This window comes from Sceloporus occidentalis, unplaced genomic scaffold, assembly GCF_023333645.1.
Source record: "Sceloporus occidentalis isolate IW3139 unplaced genomic scaffold, rSceOcc1.0.p SCAF_72, whole genome shotgun sequence".
Lineage (NCBI taxonomy): Eukaryota > Metazoa > Chordata > Lepidosauria > Squamata > Phrynosomatidae > Sceloporus > Sceloporus occidentalis.
The window spans coordinates 249,725-267,124 of NW_028317052.1; positions in this window are offsets into that span (position 1 = coordinate 249,725).

Below are 17,400 nucleotides of genomic sequence, written 5' to 3' on the forward strand. Positions count from 1 at the left end.
AAGAAGCCAGTAAGAGTATATTTTATCGAGGCACTGAGTAAACACACACTTAACTCTGTTCAGAGACAGAGAACAATCGTATGCTTCAAGAGAGCTCTAAAATGTGACCTGGAAATCATATATCACAAACCCTAAATTTTACTACCTGCAACAACTTTAAAACTGCATGCTGAACATGAATTCTTCGGGTTTCTTTACCTTAATGACAAGGAGTGTGCATCATGGACAAGAAAAAGCTCTCATTACCCATTCACCTTTAAACCACATAAAAAAGCTTGATTTTAGAGGAAATTGAAAACGACAATGGGCAATGTAAGGCTAAATTAACCAAATAAATGTAATTGTTACATTAATATGACACAAACAATTATTATTATCCCGTCATAAACATATAAAGTACTCAGCTTTGTCATTAGTAATCAAATATAAATGCACATATAGAGCTTTTAAATGACTAAATTCATCTAGGATAAGGTTAACGATGTTGATTACAAACCAAAGCTTTTCTTAACATATGTGATTAGCTAGCCCTATGCACTGATTCATTAGTTTAGATGATCTGAATATCTTGAATAGTTAGTGAAGAAGGATTTAATGATATGATCATATCATATCTCTTGTCCCATTGGTGTTTTGCTTGGTTGCTCACCATGTTTAAGGTCAGTTAGTTATCCAGTTTCCTGCTGCTAATAATATAATATAGACTAATAAATATTTTAAAGCTTTTTTTTTACTATTTGAATTGTATTCCTGTCCCAGTCTAGGACAATTACTTCTACTATAGCGGGCAACATTACGCGAGCTTCAAATGTTTTCATGGGTTGCGATCATTCACCCACTTGATTATTCACATTTACTTTGGATTCTATTCATTCACGTTGACATTTGCCATGGCTAAGACTGTAAGGGAGCTGCCAGGTGAGTCTGAGCCCTTTGAGATCTTTATACAATGTGAATCACAAACTTGAGTGATCAGTTTCTTCAAGGACAGAGCCAAGCCCGAATAACTGCATAGCAAATATTGCTTAAAATAACTTTCAATAAATCTCCCTGCATTTAACCATTAATAATCCATGCCTAGTTTGCAGGAGAGCTTAGTTGGTGCTGGGCCTTCCTAATGCATAGTGAAGTCAGTGACGTGAATGGTTACCTCCCCTGCAGACCCCACATTTCCTAGTTTATGGGGTTTACCCACACCTCAATTCTCCACCTTTCCAGCTTTGCTGTAGACTGTGCCATAACTATAGGCTAGATAGACATATAAAGAAACAAATATGATCGTTGCATTGAATAAAAAAATGTGAAGCATCCCTATTGTACTTGTTTGTGGATATTAAGTATTATTACATTTTATTTTGTTATGTTATTAATGATGTAAAAAGTAGGTTTTATTTATCATATTACATATAATTATTTACTAAGATAATATTGCCATGATGTATATAACACTACTGTTTTAATGTGTCACTGAGCCAATAGCTGTCTTTAGGTTATATTATTTTTGAAGTTGTTTTAATAATTAAAAGCCGTTCCAAGACTTTTTTCCTTTTATATTTGAGGAGGGGGTTGCTTTTATGGTAACATAAAAGTACTTTTAGAATGGAGTCCTCTGTCTCTGTTTATCAGTGATAACATCTCAGTTCTCTGCAGGAGAATGAGCAGGTTCTTACTTCGGTGTTTCTAATCACATTGCCTACCTGAGGTCTGTGGAAAATGATCTAAAACATCTAAATTCACAATACAAATGCAATAGGGATCGCAAGTGTTCATTTTAAATGCACCAATATGAATAGTGTTAGCCACATAAAATTAAAAATCTTGGCTGTAATGTGATCATTAGCAAATATTTAATTTTTACTTTTATTTTTTAATAAGACCTGCTTTATAATATTATTGTTGAGATTTTATAGCATAATAATTCTTAAAAAGTATGATTTTATGATGTACATTTGTGGCCCGAGAGCTTGACTGTTTTAAATGCACTTATTTTTAATGTTGGCTTTTAAGGAACATTTTTGCCATTTAATTAATGTAACACTATGCTAGTTGTATGAATTAAAATAAATATACTCAATACCTTTTCTTTCTACCAAGATCCAATCCAGCTGTGCTTTTATTTCTCGTTATAGCAGCCCGCAGTGCTGTCTTGGGTAAAGCTTTTTTAAAAAGGCTTTTAACTTTTAAAAGAACATTCGGTTCAGTTGGTTTTAAACAACTTCTTACAAAAATAAACACATTTGCTAATTTGAAACTAGGGAAGTAGGAGATAGGAGGCAAGAAAAAGTTGCATATTAAGTCATGCTTCCCAAGTGTCCATGTTTAGGAGAGAGACCCAAATACCTGTGTCCCTCTTCTATAAGCTCAAGATGTTTAGTAACAATAGGCGTATTTATTTATTTTTTGTTCTTTTGCTGTCTGAATATTCTAGGATAGGATTTATCTAAATACCTTAATCCCTGCCCCCTTGCTATATATCTAACCACAGCTCCTTAAGCAAAAGTATCCATCTTTATACCTTTTAAAATGCTTGGGATATATAACTTGACATGTGAGCTTGAGTACCGGAGAACTCACATTCACAGAACCTTGCTATGAGAGATGGATTTAAATTCTAAGACTTAACCCACCACACACACACACACACATGGCTATAGTTGTAAATTAAATGGTTAAAAGTATTTTTGTATGGATATAGCATATGTACATTTATGGATAATAAGAAGGTATTAACTTACAGGAAGAATACATTTTGGTTGAGGGTAGGGGAAATATCCAGAATGAGAATTTGAACGTGTCGACCAACCGATCAGCCATTGAGTTCAGACGGAAAACTCAATCAGTAAAACTCGCCTTCTTTCCAGATCGGTAGAGGAGATCTAGTTAAGAACCCATTGATCTCAGTAAACACTGGGTCAACCAATGCAGTTGTAATGACTATGAGCAAGCAGGTCGTGCCAGTCAAGAATTTGTAACTTACTGAAAGCGGATTTCTTAAAAGTCCAGATGCGCTGGAAAAAAATTATGCGGAAGAAATGTTGTGGTTCTAACCGGTTTATTGTGAAAAATAAATGTAAGGTGTATTTACTTTTCTGTACCTTTACCTTTGACAAGATGATCAACATTCTGATAAGATCTGATGCTTTTACTGTGTTCAGATTTGTGAAATCAATGTTGGCCATTGTTCTACATTATATACCTTTAATTTGCTATAGAAATCATAGAAACTGCAAAATTACTGTAATTAATCTGTGAATCAACCCTAGCTCTACGGGTTTATTCCAAAGGTCTGTCACTTTCTTCTTTATAACAGCATTTTCTTTCACAATTTAGCTCTGCTCAGGTACTTCACAGAGTGAACAAAATATTAACGTGTGCTTTTATTGCATCTCTGAGTCAATTAGAATGAATGATGTGCAGCTACTACATTGAATGATGAATTATGTACTGTGCGCATTGAATTCAAGCCAATATTGATTCTAGCCTATTTCGCTGCTTGGAAGTAATTTGCTACAAGAACGACCGCAGTTTTGATTTCCAAAAAATTAGGGTTTACATTTTCGCTGCCAGGAGCGCCAGAAAAACATCACACAACATATTCTGTTGAGAATGAGTTTAACTCTGTAATAAATGTATTCTTCCTGTAACAGCAATGTATTATTTTCCTATTAGGCACTTTGCTATTGAAAGTTACGATCTTAATAAAAGTACTCATAATTGCATAATAGACTACTTTTTACTAGTGTAAATATGATATATCTAATGTCCATTTTTCCTCTTTAACAATGTACTTTATTTTTGTACGAACTCTCTGAATACTATGTTACTGCTAATATCTACACGGCTTTATATATTTTTTGAAAGATATTTCGAAATATAAATTATTTACTATGTATTCTTGTGATAATGTATTTGAATCTCCAATGATGGAATAAACTATTTTAAAAATCCGTCGATAAGATTTATATTTTGCAGGAGTAAAATATATATAGTCATTGAATAACTGAGTACTTATACTGCCTATCAATCGTGTCCAAGAAATTGGATAAGATGTAGACTGCATTCCCTACTGTAGGACCTTGTTATGCTCATTTTAAAAATACCAAAATATCAATACATACATACACACACACAATAAGTATCGGCACACCTGACCATTACACCTACAGGGACTCTAAATACATGGACATCAATATGACGTTGGTCCTCCCTTTGCAGCTATAAAAGCTTCCATACCAAACTCTTCTGGCTATGTCTTTATGGACACGGTTGGATGAGTTTCGTGTGAATTAACTTGACCGTCTGCACAGAGCCCTGACCTCAACTCTGTCAAACACCTTTGAGCTGGAACGGAGATTGCGAGCCAGGCCATCTTGTCCTCGTGCATGCTCTATTGGATGAACGGGTAAAAATTCCCACAGAAGCACCCCTATATATATTTATTAGGTACACTTTGCTAGTACCGTGTTGGACCCCTTTTTGCCTTCAGAACTGCCTTCATTCATTGTGGCATACTTTTTACAAGTTGCTGGGAACATTCCTGATTTTGGTCCATATGGACATGATGGCAGATTTGTCGCAGATTTGTCGGCTGCACATCTATGATCCAAATCTCCCTGTTCCACCAAATCCCAGAGATCTGGGGACTGTGGAGGCCACTGGAGTACAGGGAACTCATTGTCATGTTCAAGAAACCATTTTGATATGATGTGAGCTTTGTGACATTATTCTGCTGCAAGTAGCCATCAGAAGATGGGTACACTGTGGTCTAAAAGGGATGGACATGGTCAGCAACAGTACTCAGGTAGGCTGTCGTTTAAATGATGCTCAATTGGTACTAAGGGGCCCAGAGTGTACCAAGAAAATGTCCCACACACCATTACACCCCCATCAGCCTGAACCGTTGATACAAGGCAGGATGGATCCATGCTTTCATGTTGTTTACACCACAGTCTGACCCTGCCATCTGAATGTCGCAGCTGTAATCGAACTCATCAGACCAGGCAACGTTCTTCCAGTCTTCCATTGTCCAATTTTTAGTGAGCCTGTGCGAATTGTAGCCTCAGTTTCCTGTTCTTAGCTGACAGGAGTGGCACCCGTGTGGTCTTCTGCTGCTGTAGCCCATCTGCTTAGAGGAGGTAATTATAACTAATAAAACTCATTATTGCAAGCATTAGGTCTACTTTTTTAAACCGTCAAAACCATTTTTATTTAGTAAAAAGCTTAAAAGGGAATTTCGATCATATTTTATTAGTATTACGTTATTAGATTGCTGTTGCTGTGGTCCTGGCTGTTCCTGTGCTTTCATTATAGTGAACATTTAAGAATAGTTTGTCATGTCTTATCTCAGTGTGTTAAAGAAAACATTTTATTATCCCATAGAAACATTGTTCGGCAAATAGGCCTTATTAACTAAACAAGGACCTTTTAAGTTCTGCCACAGAACAACCAGAAGCATGAGGTTAATTAGATAGGATGAAAACAGCATCTATTGAGTTCATAATATATCTAATGGCATTGATATCCATGCAGGTAAAAAAAACAAAAAACCCTTCTAAACGCATGCCAAAATGTTCCAAGAAGGAGGAAAAAATGCTTCTGCATTCAGCATAATGCATGATTAAACAATTCATAAATTAATTAATTATCTGAAGGAAGAGCAAGGTTAACCAGCAACAAGGGCTTTTTAATATACCGTGGCAGCATATCTCGGGGGGGGGGGCAGAGTGGCAGCATATCTATTACACTAAGAATCAAAATTTTTCTTTAAAAAAGCACCTAACTTTTAGGGTGCGGCCTATAATCAAGCCAATGTGGTATATAGCTCAGTGAGTAAGGAGACATCAAAGAAATCACACAGATTGAACTACACAGTGCGATCAGAAGGGGGCTGCTGAATCCTTCATCCTGAATACTCCATCCAATACCACAGAGGGAGGTGGCAAAGAGAAGAGAGGGAAATAAAGTTTATTTTAATTCACAAAAAATATAACAAAGGCAGGTTTAAAGGGATCTAAGTGATACCACCATGGCATCATCATGATATCATCAAAGTTAGAAAAAAAGAGCATCATTGTACTGCTCTCCAAAAGGGAAGTAAAACAAAGATAACACTATTTACCGTAATTATAATAAATAAAACATTTCTTTTTAACCCCTTCGCGACCTTTGCCGGTTCAGGACCGTCATGACATGAAGGTCGCTAAATGACCTTTGACGGTCCTGAACCGTCATAAAATAAAATAAGCTTAGAAAGTGATCAACGATCACTTTCTTCGCTTAAACGGCGTTACTGTAATGCCTCGATGTCGAGGCATTCAGTAACGCCGAGATCGGCATCGGGGGCCATGTCTGGCCCCTCCCCGGGGCGTCAACAGCCGCCATACATTGTATGGCGGCGGACGCCCGTTTTAAAAGCGTTTAGGAGGCGATCGACGATCGCCTCCTAAACTTAAATGGTGTCGCTGGAATGCCTCAATCAGGAGGCATCCAGCGACACCAAACACTTACCTCTGGGTGGGCTGTGACCGCTCCGGAGAGCGGTCACAGCCGCCGCTGCCGGTGATCTTCGCCATCAAGCAAGATGGCGGCGGTCCGGGAAAATAAACAATAAAGATGATAGCGTTAGCTAGACGGTCTCCAGACCCTCTAGAGAACTCTGGCTCCACTTGCAGGTTGAATACAGGTACTGCATTCAACCATGCAAGTCAATGGAGCCCAGCTTTCTAATCACTATGTGATTAGTAAAATATAAAAAAAAAAATAAAAAAAAAAAAAATGGAAAAAAAATTAAAAAAATGTGCTAACATTTAAAAATAATTATGCAGTGATGTCACTAGATGAACCATCCAGTACATTGCAAAATGTGTAAAAAAAATATAAAAAAGTATTAAAAAGATAAAATAAAATAAAAAAATAAAGTTTATTATTTTGAGCAAGTGCTAAAATTTCTCAAAAATCTCAACAAAGAGTTAAAATAAAAGCACTTCAAATACCCAAGGGGTGTCTAATATATAAAAAAAATGGCTGATGGGGTAAATTGGAGTGGCCTAGCTCAAAGATAGGGCATAGGTACAGACTGACCAAAATGGAGAAAAAAAGCGCTCTTCCCAAATGTGGCATTTTAAATCTGAAACAACCCGACAAACCCATGCATGTCGGGTATCACTGCACTCAGGAGATGTTCCTGAACACATATTGGGGGGTTGTTTGACAGTGGCATATACCAGAACCTGTATATCTATAACTAAAGTACAATTTGTGTGGAAAAAAAATAAAAAAAAAATACTATTACAAAGTTTGACAAAGTGTAGTTCTATAATTGGTGCATGGAAAGGGTTAAAATAACAGCATTTGGAATACCCTGGGGTGTCTAGTTTTCAAAAATATATGGTTTGAATGGGTTAAATTGAGTTAACCGACTTCAAAGATATTCCAAAGAGGAGATGGAGGCAGAATGACCAAATGACCACCTGGATTACGCATGCCCCAAAAGTAGCCTTTTACCAGCCAAACAATCTGACAAACCCATGCATGTGGGGTATCGCTGTACTCAGGAGATGTTCCTGAACACATATTGGGGGGTTGTTTGACAGTGACATATACCAGAACCTGTATATCTATAACTAAAGTACAATTTGTGTGAAAAAAAAATAAAAAAAAAATACTATTACAAAGTTTGACAAAGTGTAGTTCTATAATTGGTGCATGGAAAGGGTTAAAATAACAGCATTTGGAATACCCTGGGGTGTCTAGTTTTCAAAAATATATGGTTTAAATGGGTTAAATTGAGTTAACCGGCTTCAAAGATATTCCAAAGAGGAGATGGAGGCAGAATGACCAGATTTGTTAAAAAAGATTTGGAAATCATAAAACGCTGCTTGTACTTATTGCCCTATAACTTACAAAAAACAGCAAAAAAACATAAAAACATTGGGTATCTCTAAACTCAGGACAAGTAGTAGAATCTATTTAGCTAGTTTTTTTACTTGCTTTTTTAGGTGAGTAAAAGATTTTTCAAATAAAAGTCATAAAATGTGTTTTTTTTCAATTTTTCACCATGTTTTTTTTATTTTTTTTATAGTAAATAAGATGATACGATCAAAATAATGGTATCCGAAGAAAGCCCATCTTGTCCTGAAAAAAACAATATATAACTTATGTGGGTTCACTAAATGGGTGAGGAGAAAATTACAGCTGAACACAAGCACCACAAAAGTGTCAAAACAGCTGCGGTCCCACAGGGTACAAAACGAAAAATGAGCCTGGTCCTTAAGGGGTTAAAAAAAGACTAGGCTAATGAGGAAATGGCAACGTGAGAATTGATAAATGTATGAATATTGTTGCAAAACAAAGCCTTACTTGTGATGATAAAAAACAGAATGTGGGTGAATAAATAGGAAAGAGGCAATTATGCCTGAACATAGACATAGCAAAATAGCTGAAAATGCTTCCTGTCCTTAACTGTTATAAAAACAATTAAACGGTCAATAAAGGTAGCCAAAAATGTTACATATAAAGCTGCGAGGAGCACTTTATTCATCAATGCTGAAGAAAAGATGGTAATATGTCCTTCAGAAGTATTCATGTTCTTGGTATAGTTTAGCTGAACAATGGAAGCGATTATCCCTAACTGCACCATTGTGTTTCATATGTGACATATCCCAGTGATACCTCAATAGGTAAATACACAAAACAATGCAAAACTCATCATATACCATTTTAATTGTCCTCTTTATCTGACCAGCTTTTTTGTCCTCAAGTCAAGGGTCGAATATTACATAAGGTTGAAAATATATGTGTATATATATATATATGTGTGTGTGTGTATGTATGTATGTATGTATGTGTGTGTATATATATATATATATATATATATATATATATATATATATACATATATATATACAGTATATGTAAGTTTGTCTTGATCTACAGGCATGCAAATACTCTCTCCTCTTTAAACCCTTCTCTACAGCCTCTTTCACAAGTTACTTTTTACTCTGTGTGCCTTTCTGCAACCTTTATAGTTTGATGTAATGCGTTTCTCTATTAATAGTGACACCTCTGGCTCATTTTATTTGCATTGTCAGAAGATGCTCCAATAAGCAAATAGAAGCAAAAATCAACAGAGAACCCTCTTCACAATGATATTTAAGATCTTGATCCGAATCAGTTCAGAATCATAAACTAGGAGGAGTATGTGGTGATGGTAGAAACCATTGAAGTTAATCACCTAGAATCTCATCCTGTTGCGTTGAAGGTGACAGTGGCTTGGGAGCACCCATCTTTCTCAGTCAATATTTCTGGTGACCCATTTTAGGATGAAGGAGTGAGTTTCCATCCTGTTTCTAATTCCTATGAGCCAGAGGATGATGAGGGACAGTATAGACCTTTGACTCCAGAATAGCCTACTACAGCTAAGTGTGATCCTCAAGAAGAGCTGGGTGCAATGTCAGAGCCTGATGATCATGTTCCACAACCGGAATGGGGAGATGTGGTTGACCTTGGTTTAAACTCCCAGCATGAGGAAGCAGAAGCAGAGCCGGAGCACATTTTTTCTGAGCTAGATCAGGGAGAGAAAAATAGAGAACCATCACCAGCAGATAGTCTTTCCAATAATCATGGCCCATCATGTCCAGAGGAGATAGAGGTAGAGTTCTTTAGTGGACTATATGCTACAGAGCCTTGTCCTGATTGGTGTATGAAAAATCACCCAGAACAGCCAAGTAGCATCAGTGCTAGTTGCAGAGCACCTACTACCAAAGAAGAAAAGCTTTCTAAAGGCAGCATCATGTTACGCCTTAGAAAGGGTTTAAGATTGAAGGAGCCCACTGAGGACAGACCTAGAGGACACCAGAAAAAATGCTGCATCCCCTGCTGCATCCCTATTTATACAGAACTTGTTTCAATTTTTGTTAAACTATAGTTACAGATGTAGTCATTTCAACACAAATACCTTCCAAAGCTTATAACAAAAAATAAATGAACTAATAATCAAAAAGGGTGCGATCATATGTGAATCATTTCTCAAAACAATGGTCTGGCAGAGAGTGAAGAATAAGGCAGCGGAGGCTTCAGTCATTCCTGACATCTCTAGACTAAGAATGTGGTAGAGGTTAATTACAGTAACGCAATAGAAACATTCAAGTAATATAGACCAATTAAGGTTTGACTCTTTAATGCAGAAAACAGACAGGCTAAATGGTCCAAATGATTCTGCTCGCAAATACAAAAATGGGATCTGCTGCTACAAAAGAGTTTTGAGGGCCTAGATCTACCTACTGCAAATAATAACTAATACTTTATTTCAGTGATAAGCTCCCTCTATGCAGGCAGAACATGTCCTGACACTTTTTGTTAGGTTAATAGGAACCTTCTCATACCATGCGGCAGCAGGCATCATAGGTGGGGCACCTGAACCAAAGATGGTGCAGGGCATTGGTGTATTTACTCTAGGGAAACAGGTCTAAAGTGCTGAAGCCCCTTGATTCATTACTAGAGGAAGGTTGCCCTGGAGCAAAATCTGTTTCGAAAGGGCTCAGAATGTTGGTGTGTATGTCTGCAGTACAGCGTTCTATGGCCCTAAAAGTAACAATGCAGGACAAAGTAGAACATGTTTATCAACTGTGCAAAAACATGAATCTACCTAAAATGGACAAGGAATTTCAGGGGGTTCTTATGATCTAGGCCCATGATTTCAAAACGTGATTTCCAAGAGTCTCTTTTTCTGAACTTATAAGTTTATATCTATATTTTAAACAGTCCATATTTAAATTTGGTTAGTCACCATTAATATAAAATGTTTTTTTTAATGGTAAATTAAATTAACAAACATGTTCTTGAGGGATTCCTTCTTCTCTGGGATCAATACAGGAATAACAATTTTATTTAATAACATATTTTTTCTTTTTGTAATAAAATATTGGATGATGAAAACAATAACCTAGCTTTTTGTCCATTAAACGGTACCTTTTTTTCTGGAGCACAAACTTCTTCTTTCACGAATGTAAATATATACGCTAATATGCATTCTTGTTATATGCATATAATTATAATATATTAGAAATAAAAATAATAATTTTAAAAATAGCCAATAATATTTTTCAGAATAAAGGTATCATTCATTAAAAACAATAAACCAATTGACTTTTTCAAAATTAAAAGTACAAAAATCCTAGAAACTGAAAACCCTGAACTACACTTAGGGATGGAATAAATACAGTTGAGGAGTTGATATTTTTCCTGGTTTTAGAAATAAGGTTTGTGCCCAGTCGCGGTTTCACAACGTCTCTGCGTGTGTTCTTTTAGATTGGTCTGGCAAGCAGTGTTGCTGTACTGCCAGCTATTTAACTGCTGCTTTCCTCTTTAATTAGATGGGAAACAGCAGGGGGTCCCTAGTGGGTATATTAAAGATGCTTAAGACATTTTTTGTGCTAACACTGCACGTACAGTTTTCTGGAAACACAAAGGCTATTCATATTTATATAAATGATATCATGAAGCCTAGCAAATCTCTTCCTATAAGCAGGTGTCTTTTATATAAACATGTGAATATTAGAAAAGATTATATAATAAACTGAAAGGATGGTTTATAGAATTACAAAAATAGTTTTAGCTAATTGTGGTCAAGGGAGATACTGTTCTGCAGATGGGAACACTACTGTTATCTCGGTTATTTACATGTGGGGGCTCAGGAGCTCGGTATTAACATGCTCTAAGAATACCCACACTGATTGTCGTCTGGGGAGGACTGGGTCTTTTATTTGTTCTCTGTGATCATTGTATCTTTTGGGCTTTATTCAATGTGAGAAAGGAAACACATTTGGAAGAATTCATATTTTTCATAATTCTATCATTGAAAGATTACTGAGGATGAGGTTATGGAGTTTATAGACCTCAAAAGGAGAATTGAGAATTGTTGGAGAATTTACATAACAAGCTGTCCAACGCACTACAAATTGGGACACAATCTTTAATATAAGCTAAAAGCTGGGTTGTCTGTTACTTTTAGTCAATTTGAATTTAGATAGAGTGCTATAAAAGCATCACGCGGCCATGTAAAATCGTACAGCCCTGTGGTATGTTAGCTCTTAATAAATAAGGGCTAATTATAGTTATTAATTAAACTGATGTCTGTATGCATGCATCTATGAATGAATGTTATTGTAGGGTGTTAGCGTGAATTTGTATAACTATATGAAGGTGGAATGTGCATTTTTGTAGTGTATGATGTGTGTTAGTATATTGTGTTAGCATGTGTGTGTGTAAGCGTACCTGTGAGGTACCAATTATCTTTCAGTACAGTATGATGGAGAATGTAAGACAAACATTGAACATGTTTTAACATCACCTCCAAAATATATTTTTCCAAAAGATAAGAAATGTAAATTCCATCCATTTTCTATATAAGGTATAGAACGGCTATTGCTCTATCATTTATCATCTATCATACGAAACTGGTGAGTACTGGAGATATCTGTTGCTAAGCTCATCCTCCGGTCTGATGGTCAGAGCTGCTTAATACCCATGCGAGGAGAATGCTTCAAAACCAAGTTGTTATGGCAACAGAAGCATTAGAGCAAAGTTGTCTGCGTTTTTTAATCATCATTTGTGGATTTACAAAGCAGTAGCTATACACAATAAAAACAGATTAAACAATGTGTAATCAGGCAATCAGTCACAGATGGCATTTTAAGATAAGGATTGAAATGGTGTTTGGTCAGTGGTAACCAAAGATGTGACCATATTGAAAGGGCAGGAAGGGACGTTCCTTACGTTACATCTAAACCTCTGACCCTCCAACAGATCACTGTAAATAAAATGTGATCATTATTCAAATATAAACTCTATACTTCTATACAAAGGTTAGGTGGAGGTTTTCATGTTTTTTTGTCCATCTTTTAGGCTTTGCAATATGCACAAGGCATGTAAAACTAAAAAAGGGTAACAGGACAGAGATACATTTCCTATCACTAATGATGCAACAATTCAAATTCATCAAACACAAATGCTGCCAGACACGATAGTTAATGGTAGATAGATAAGCACGCACGACACAGAGACCTTGGATGTAGCAAAGATTGTAAATGAAGGGAGCTGGCACGGTAGAAAGAATGAGTGTTAGAACAGTATAATGAAAAGAGGCAGAACCTGATAAAATCTTAAGAGGCAAAATAGGTTGATTTCATGTATCAAACTGAATAATCAGAGTCTTGGAGCATAAAACAATGCAAAACATAAATCCCCTGAAGCTGCGAGAAGAGAAAGTGTTTATTTAAAGAAATGGACCTTGGGCGTTAGGGAATTGTGGGAAAGAGCAACAAAACCCCTACTAAATGTCACACAGATTCATGACACGTATTGATTACGTGTCCCCCTGAGCATGAACCTGAAAATATATATACGAGTTATCAGCACAATGTAAACAAGTATTTAAGACAAAGAGTTAGAATCACAGGGCTAAATGGTTTGTATTTAAGTTCAATGAACATTTTACACTTTACAATAGTTGCGCACAGGCTTTAGTCTCCTTTTTATTGTTGTATTGATGTGACCTGGTAATGAAGTTGCTTGAGGGAGCTTACATATATCCACTACTCACTAGATTGATGCCTATTCATTGTTCAGCTTCATTTGTTTCCATAGTAATGGTGAAAAGAAAAAATGTCGGTGCGCTAAGCTAGTCTCAGGCTCAAATAATACAAATGTATAATATGAGGCCTACCAAACAGTGTGAGCATGCTGCAAATACAGTGTGTTGGCTGTACAATGTATACAAAAAACAAAATACTGTCTGCGCTTCTCACCCTAATAAAGTTGGCAACAAATATACAAACATAATATAAATGAGAGGTTTTGGTTATATGAATTGGCCAAAGCATAATTAAGCTCACCCGCCACGTCAAGGCACACTCTCAATAGGGTGAGAACCTACTCTCACCTCCTACATAGTGGGCACACAAAGCAGTTTATACTGCTACCAAAACCAAATTAATGTGTTGGGGGAGGTGCAATTAAACCTCCTCCCATTTAACCCCTGGACAGCAAGCTGCAACCAGACTAATGAGGAGCCAACAACCTCAAATATGTGCAAACAGGGAAAAGAAAAAATGTCGGTGCGCTAAGCTAGTCTCAGGCTCAAATAATACAAATGTATAATATGAGGCCTACCAAACAGTGTGAGCATGCTGCAAATACAGTGTGTTGGCTGTACAATGTATACAAAAAACAAAATACAGTATTTTGTTTTTTGTATACATTGTACAGCCAACACACTGTATTTGCAGCATGCTCACACTGTTTGGTAGGCCTCATATTATACATTTGTATTATTTGAGCCTGAGACTAGCTTAGCGCACCGACATTTTTTCTTTTCCCTGTTTGCACATATTTGAGGTTGTTGGCTCCTCATTAGTCTGGTTGCAGCTTGCTGTCCAGGGGTTAAATGGGAGGAGGTTTAATTGCACCTCCCCCAACACATTAATTTGGTTTTGGTAGCAGTATAAACTGCTTTGTGTGCCCACTATGTAGGAGGTGAGAGTAGGTTCTCACCCTATTGAGAGTGTGCCTTGACGTGGCGGGTGAGCTTAATTATGCTTTGGCCAATTCATATAACCAAAACCTCTCATTTATATTATGTTTGTATATTTGTTGCCAACTTTATTAGGGTGAGAAGCGCAGACAGTATTTTGTTTTTTGTATCCATAGTAATGGTGGCCTTAGAGACCTCTCTTTAACTTGAACGACAGTAGATTACTTTTTAGGCACACTGAGCATATGCCTAGGGCCCCTAAGCTGTGAGGGGCCCAAGTTCTCAATATCCCAGTACAGGGATGCATGAGAGGTAATGACATGTGTTTTGCTTGTGTGTATGGATCTGTGTGTGTCTGTGTATGCCCACACCTAAGGCCCCCAGAAAGTTATAATCTGACACTGCATAAAACAACATAAAGCAATACTGAAACATAGCAGCACCTGGAGATTTAACACTTTGAATATTTTTTTAATTCAGTTGTTCCCAGGATCTAATAAAAAGGCTGTTCTGTTGAATTTTGAAATAAAGGTGTCCACTAGCCTTTTTTGTATGGGAAATTCAGATTATTCACATTGTCCATATTTCCTTCTTTTAAGATAAATTGTCACCTGTCTTCATTATCAAATTCACCTGATCTTCTCTTCATCCAATCATTATAATGGCCATAAGAACTAGCTCCCACCAAAGAGGAACAGCAACTTAAAAACAACTTATGTGGGATGAATAATCATGCCATCCCTATGAGCAGGAAAGTACAATGAAGAGCCCTGCGTGGGACTGTTTTCTTAATCCTGCCTGCTCCCGCTGAATTTCTTACCATTACCACCCGCTCCCGCAACGTGTGTATGTTCCACTCCCGCCCGCTCCCACAACATATGTGTCCAATCCCGCCCGCTCCCGCAAAGATGATTTAGAAACATTCATTCACTCATTCATATCCTCATTCATTCCCTCATTCACATATACTAATCATTCACAGATACTCATTCATTCCCTCAATCACGCATACTCGTTCATACAAACTCCCCCACCCCCTTACCTGAACTGCAGATTTCCCGCGCACTCCCGCAAGGTTGCCTTTGCATTGCTCGCACAACATTGGTTGTGGTAACATTGCCGTATATTTCTAAATACTTAGCAGAAATATCTGTCTTTGTTTGCAGCTAACGCTTTCCTTGATTCAGTTCAATGACTTTGAGGCTTTGGAGAATTTTTTGCAGAAGACAATTGAGCAATTGATGTCTGTGCTAAAATAACAGGGATGTGGTACTGAGAGTTTGTTGACAGAAACTGATGACACTTAGGAAGAGAGATATGAAAAGATTCAATGATTCCCTGCCACTCTGTTGTGCCCTTGCCCACAGCCTCTGAACAAAAAAAAAATATTGTTGAGGGGAATAGAAAATAGGTTGAAAAAATCAGTGAAGAAGCCTGGTATTAGATGTATTGTGTTAAGTACATTTTGTGGTTAAACAAAAAAACAAGCAAACACGAAAAAACCCAAAAACAACGACTTTCTAATTTTGCCTTGCAATCTCTATTTGGAAGTACTTCTGTACTTCCTAATGCTCATACATTGTTATTTAGGTGATTCCCTGTCTGGGCTTATCGTCTGTACATGAATACAATACCTGCCTCTTAAATTATTGCCACTTGTATAACTCTCACCTTTTTGTCTTTTACCCCATTCCATGTTTTAGGCTCGCGTGAGTCTTTTCCTATTGCCTATTTATTTCTACAAAATGGGTCAAAGGTGTGATAAAGCTGGAAAAATGCAAACCATTAATCTAAGTGACTTTGTTATAAATTATGCAATGACACTTTTTGGCTCGATATGCTTACTTATTTCTAAAGCCCTCTTTAATCTACGAAACACAATGTTGTTCACTTAGCTGAGAAGGAATTAATAATACATTACAAATAAATTACAAATATTACAAGTCAAGTGCATACAGTACAAAAAACTGCTATCCTTGGGGCATTTATTTGTTGTAAATAAACATTCAGGAGAAATGGAATATAATGAGGGTAAAAGTGTAGCATTTATGTTTCCTGTTTAATAAGCTCAACTATTCTGTAAGACCCGTGTATACCCGTGCAGAATGATTGGGTGAATTTAGCATTACTTTATGTATGTTCTTGCATGTTCTTACTACATATTCATTTTTTATTACGTATTTATCCATTTCTGTCTTTCTTTCTGGACATCATATGCTGCCTTTATGCTAGGTGGGTGGTCACAGGCCTCTAAAGAGAATTAATTTAAATATGTTACTCAATCATCCTTAATAAAAATGGTAGTTGCCACTGGATAGGATGACGCACAAAACTTTTCAACTGCAGCTTCTCAAATGTTAAATATTTATTATACTGTTTTTATTTTTTTTTAACATGCTAATTCAATTACCAAATGCAGATTAACCCACATCCTTCTATAATTATGAACTGCTGGCAAGGAGCTGTTGTCAGATATTGCCATGTGGGTTCTATTTTAAAAGCTATTATGTAATTTTCATGGATATTTTTATCACTTTCTCATTTTTAATGAAGACATTTGAATAGTAAATAGTCAAGGGAATTCTAGAACTCCTTTAGTAAGACATAAACAATCAACAGAAAGATGTTCTTCTTTTTTTATTCATGAATAAAAAACTTCCCACTTAGAAACAAATTGATGCATTCATTATATTCAAAAAAGGATCTCAGTATGTATAGGTTGGGTGCAGTGTTTACCTAGGAGTGCTGCCCTAAGCTCGACCTAGGACAGCAGCCCCAGCTTCCCCCTACTTGGTTGGCATCCTAAATGCAATAAAAGGTGCCATACACCTTTAAGAAATGGAGCACCAGGATATGACGCCATATCTTAA